The sequence below is a fragment of the Lethenteron reissneri genome, unplaced genomic scaffold, assembly GCF_015708825.2.
Source record: "Lethenteron reissneri isolate LAM-NWPU_2019-01 unplaced genomic scaffold, ASM1570882v1 scaffold_433, whole genome shotgun sequence".
Taxonomy (NCBI): domain Eukaryota; kingdom Metazoa; phylum Chordata; class Hyperoartia; order Petromyzontiformes; family Petromyzontidae; genus Lethenteron; species Lethenteron reissneri.
In genome coordinates, this window is record NW_026891955.1 from 7405 (window position 1) to 13306 (window position 5902).

Below are 5902 nucleotides of genomic sequence, written 5' to 3' on the forward strand. Positions count from 1 at the left end.
GATGTTGCTACTATCGCTAATTAAACATTTCCGAGGACCAACGGCGCGTTGGAGCGAGTGACAAAACCCCACGGCGTCCGCGCGCCTCGTTTTTGTCTTCTCCGATTCACATTTTGGATGCGCTCCATTGGAATTGCACGAGCAACTCAAGCGGGGACCGTCAATTTTTGCCCCGAATGTGATTTAGCGGCACGACCTGGCCGGACCGTTGTTCGGCTGAAGCTCAAATTCTCTACGGAAACTAAACCGACGTGAGTGGTGGCTCTGCTTGGCGCTGTCAACCACGCGCCCCCATTCCGTGCCTCGCACATCTGCTCGCGTAACACCGAGTCCGGCTCGGGCGCAACACAATTTAAACAGCAACAACAACACAGCATAAGCAAAAAGGTCCTCCGTGCGCAACAATCGGCAGAAGCCCTTTAGTAAAGGAGGACGCTCTGCAATAACGCGCGGCACCGCTATCTCCAAATGTGCCCGCAGATTGTCTCTGCCAGAGGCACTGACGCCAAGCGATGACCGAGGCACGAGACACCCCACTTATTCACACTCCATGGGCACGCTAACAGACACCTACAGATGGCCATCGGGCGAGATAGTCGCAAACAAACGCAGCGCTCTCACTTCGACCATCAGGTAAACAGTGCACGTGGGCGGCTTAGCACTAATCTGCAGCCACATTCCGACACCACCATGCCCTCGTATTTATACTTGTACGTCACGACGCCCGCCTCGTCCCGTTACAGGATGGAGATGGGAGTCGAGCTTGGTGGGGCACGCAGCACGCCTTGGCCACCTTGTCCCGGTGTGCGCCAGGTGCATGAGCGTCTTCACGATGCGTGCTTGGTGGGACTCAGGTGGTCGGTCAGCGGGAAGATGCACTGGCCCGTGCACTCGTACGCGTCGTAACCCGGCGGCGCGATAATCCACGAGTCCCATCCGATCTCCTTGAAGGCTCACGAAGAGCGGCGTGCCTGCAGTAGTTTCTATTCGCGTGCCGCCGGTACCAGCGACAGCGTCTCGTAGCTCAGGATGTTCTGGCGCACGTTCAGGACCTCCTCCACCACGTCGCCGAGCCCGTGGGCCGCCGCCTCGCCCGCGCCGAGTCACCTCCTGCAGGAGGAGCGGCTCCTCGCGCTCGTGATCGATCATCTCGTCAGCTCCGCCTGCCTCTGCGTCGCTCCTGCCGCGACTCCGGTCGTCCGAGAAGACGACGAGCAGCGGCTCGCCGGCTGAGGCTCGCGGAGGCCGCCGCCGTCGGCCCGGACGCCGTCGGAGCTTCGCCGTACCTCGCCTCCTCCAGCGTTCTCGATGTGCACCTCCAGCCGGTGCGTGCTCTTCCCCGTGCGGGCCCAGCGCTGCACGGCGCGCGTGATGTCGAAAGTCTCCCAGGCGCCGCCGCCAGCCGCGACGTCTTCATCGCCGCCGCCGCCGCGACCCACGACCGTGCGAGACGCGAGGAAGGAGAGGACCGTGCCGGCCAGACACGGGGCTGCCTTCCTCCTCCTCCTCGTCGCACAGCTCGTAGACGGACACGCTCCTCTGCAGGGACTTGGCGTGCTCGGGCAGGAGGCGGTGGTCGCTGTCCAGCACGGAGCGCAGCTTCCAACTCGGCCATGGTGACGAGCTCGTGCGGCGGGAGCGACACGTTGAAGAGCAGGGCGGTGCTGCCTCACGGGCGTCTTCCTCCGTTCGGAACGGGAGACATCTGGGACGGGCAGAGGGCAACGGGAGGCACGCGCGGGTGGTGTGTGAGACGGGGGCGCGCTTGAGACTGGGAGCTGTCGTCGATTGAAGTGCACGCTGATCGTGGAGTTTTACCGTAAACACAGCGGTAATCTGGTAATCTGAAGGCGATGTTTCAACGAACGCTCATGGTTCATTGTTGGTGGGGGGGGGGGGGTGGCAGATCATGTGAGTACAATGTGTGTCGTACACCCTCCTCCACTCGTCAGGGCCAATTAATAAAGGTGCCACGTGACAACTCTGTTAATTGTTTGAACGTGCCTTGCCTTTCTGTCGACAATGTTTGGTGAGGCTCACGACTTGTTATTCACCATTTCGCTTCGGTGCAGTGGTATCGCCCAATTAGCCAGACGCAAGGCCCTTCTGGGTCCAAGGGTAATGCTTCATTATACTTCCCACTCTGGTCGGTTGAAGGTGTTGGCGAGATGTGGGGGGTAGGGTGGCGGAGGGTTAGATCCCCTGATGTTAGCCGTGACTCGAATCCAACCCACATCGTTGGATAATCGTGCGGTGTGCGGGGTCACTGGCGCCAGCTCTCCCCCCAGCACATATACACGTATATAGCTTTACCAACATAAACTGTGCATGCCACTTACGCTAGGCAAATACATTCTACAATGTATACATGAAAAACAAAACAAACTGTAATTCAACACGTGTATGCTACGCGCCAGTCATTGCCAGCAGACTTCACGTGGTATTGTTATATTTATTATATTTGTATGCAGGCCGTAGCGTACGCGTTGTGCGTTGTGCGTATTGTTTTATAGTTCGCGAGCCCAAAGTGACGCCAACCGCAAACGTCGAGAGTCGAACGTTGACAGCGGTCACGTTCTTGCGCCAATCGTCATATCGAGGCTCCGGTAAACTCCGTGAGTACAGCAAAGAGACACGAGGTTCTTAGAGGTGGGTGGTGTGGTGGTGGTGGTGGAGTGTGGCACGTGGGGTGCGGTGAACGCTGAGCAGGCGCCCCGTGAGCAACTGCCCGACGCGCCTTCCCGGTCTTTACATTCTGTTCCGTTTATGTCAACGAGAGAAAGAGAGATCGTTTTGGCAAACGTACGGTACACGTTGCCCGGGCGTAATTAGCTACGCGTGGGCGCAAGTCCGACGAGCATCTACAGCGGCCCGGCGGTCGATCGACTCCGCTGGACGAGGTGCCTCCGCACGACCGGTCTCGCTCTCAAGGGTCGTCTGACCCCAGAGCCCACAGCCGACGGTCAGTTGCGCTGCGGTGAGGCCGGGAGCATAGACGGGGAAGCATGCTCGACAAGCCAAGTATTTACCAAGCATGTCTAAACATGCATATATACAGAGGAAACCCAAAACAAAATGCCAAGCTGGTTTGGGTCTGTTCGCGTTTGGATGGCTGCCATCGCAGGACCGTGTGGGATGACAACAGCTTGGGGAGGTGGACACGGCGGCTGCTGATGGTGTCAACTCTATTAAAGTTGCAAAGATCACATGAGACTGTGGTTTTTACCCCCCCCCCCACCCCCTCCTACATTTCATCCAAGGTGTTTAGGCATTTCAGTAGGAATATTCAACTTCGAAGCCTGTCCCCCCACCCCCAACACGTAACAGCGTTTTGCGACGTTGAATCGATCCCTGCTGAATTTTGACCCCAAAACGCAAACCTCTCACCCCCCCCCCCCCCAACGCAACCCGAGGCTCACCCACCTTCGTTCTTGAAGCTGCGCACGATGTTCGACGAGGGCATGGACGATCTGTCGTTGGCGAATCTGTTGTACAGGTCGACCATGAACTGCGGCGGCGGCTCGGACGAGGAGGGCTCGTGGAGCGGAATGCCGGAGAGATTGAGGCTCCTCAGGAACTCCTCCTTCATGCTCTCCACGATGGACGCTAGCCGCTCGTCACGCCGCGTCTCTCCGGACGGACGGGCAGCCGTCTCCTCGTCGTCGTCGAACACCTCGTCGCTCCGACTGCCACCTCTCGGTCGGTTCCTCGCCATTGGCCTCGGCCACGGGCTTGCAGGACACGGAGCATACGAGCAGGTTGAAGGTGTGGACGAGGAACAGCAGGGTTGAGGCTCTGCGCATGGTTCTCCCCTGCGGTCGAGCGACGGCTCTGCGCTCCGCCGGGGCCTGTTCTGTCTCCCCGTGTGTGCAACTCAGATCGCGCGCTCGGCCGCGGTATAACGGGAGGCTCGGCAGCGCGCGAGTGCTCACTTATCTCCTGCTGATGAATTCTGTCGCGCTTATCTGCTGCTCCCGTCCCGTTTAATGAACTTATTGTAAACAGCTGACGCTAATGGAAGGAAGAAGCCACGATGGGCTGTTTTTATTTATTTATAATGTATATTTTTTTATTTTCGCTCGCCGCCACCACCACCACCCCCCCCTGCCCTGCCCGCTCCCCACGACTCACTCACTCACTGCTGTAACTGAGACTGTGTTGGCCAAGTATTCTCAGCGAGGCAATGATGATGATGATGTGCTCATCGTTGTGGCATTGTTTTATGACTTGCGCGGGGGGAGGTGACCGCCTTTGGCGAACGACGCGAAGTATAATACCGGGAGGGCAAGCGGTCGTGTGAGACGGCGAGAGTGGGAGAGGTCACCAGCTCCACTCGCTTCGCAACGCGTAACGGGCACGCGGTGCTCGCCGTACGGGACGTCACTTTTATCTCCTTATGCTGCGGCAGTGGGGGGCGGCTATGAAGGTAAAACGAGTGCAGCAGCAGCAGGGTTACAGGCGCGAGAGGTCGGCACGTGTTATCTGTTAACATTCTTCCGATGAGCCGTGTGGAAGCGTCTCATTGCGCAGACATTTGCGCCATTTCAAAATTTTTGGCTTCCCGTGACCCAACGGATGTGAGAGTGTCACCGGTGCTATTTTGCGAGGCAACAAAAAAGAAAGATCGTCTCCCAACGCGTGGTTTAAGCTGCCAACCTCGGAAATTCAGCTCGTCAACCGAACTTAAACGTCTTGGACAATAGCGACGATGTCGCCAACTTGCTCGCAAGTGAACCGCGCGATGTTGTGCGTCGGGAGATGTGTCATTAGGCCTCCCATGAGATCCATTATCTCTTCCGCACGTGAGAGCGGACACATCGTAGACACACTTGGCAACTGATTCATGACCTGCAGCTGTTTTTTTTATCCACTAATGTTCGTATGTGGAACTTCTTTCGCACCGTACGTTACCAATCGTGCGTGTCAGAGGTTAGCACGGATGGATGAATGCCTTCCCCAAACTATTTAGGAATTTGGGTTTGTTTTACGGTATACTTCACGACGTCGTCGGTGTGGGGTCAGGACGTGGTAGCGGGGCCCAGGACACGTTCAGATATAAATTGAAGATGTCGACTGATGTTAGTCGTGTTGCTAGTCGTGTCTGGGAATCGAACTTAGGAGACCGGGTTCAGAACGCAGTAAATCTTACCACGATGGAGTGCCACGGTGGCGAGATGTTAACTCCCTCGCCTGGTATACAGAAGGTCGTGGGTTCGATCCCGACCTTGACGCCTGCTGTATATTTGGAGTTTGCGTGTCTCTCTCGCCATGATTGCGTGGCATTTTCTCAGGGTCCTCCAGTTTTTCCCTCCCACATTAAGAATCAAGATGCGTTTAGAGTATTTGGCCGCTATAAAGTCCCACGTGATGATAAGCCATTCGCGTTGGGCTCTCGTTTGTGACCAGATCGCTTCTGAAAAAGAGTCATATAGATCAATCCGCCTTAACTGGTAAAATACAATAAAAGTTTAGTTTAGCTCCTATATTACTGCGCCACCCATTAGGATATTTAAACAATTAAAAACAAGGCATCCACATACAATTTAGCTTGAATTGGCTTTTACCACCGCAGATGGAACCCATTGTCATCACGATCTACGAGCATGAACCCGCTGAACTTGTTCGGTAAAAATACGGCGAATGTGTACAGGGGACTGATGATTGGATAATTTCATGTAGAAATCATGATTTTGTCCGTAAATAAATGACCAAAATAAATTTCAATTATTCACGATAGCATCTCAATCACAATAAACGTCATCCCGTGAAGGTATCAATAAGCGCAACGCAATTGCTTGTGCAGTAAACACTGGGAAGGAGCGTTCATCCTCCTGCACAAGACAAGAGTCGTGCAGGAGGATGAAGCTACACTTCGAGAGACGCACCGAGGGAGGCAGGCACG

General features: G+C 55.7%; 1 pseudogene; it reads right to left on the minus strand.

Annotated features, from left to right (window-relative positions):
* Window positions 1–662: 662 nt before the first annotated feature.
* On the minus strand, window positions 663–3715 carry LOC133339844 (bone morphogenetic protein 10-like; annotated as a pseudogene).
* Between the last annotated feature and the right edge of the window lie 2187 nt (window positions 3716–5902).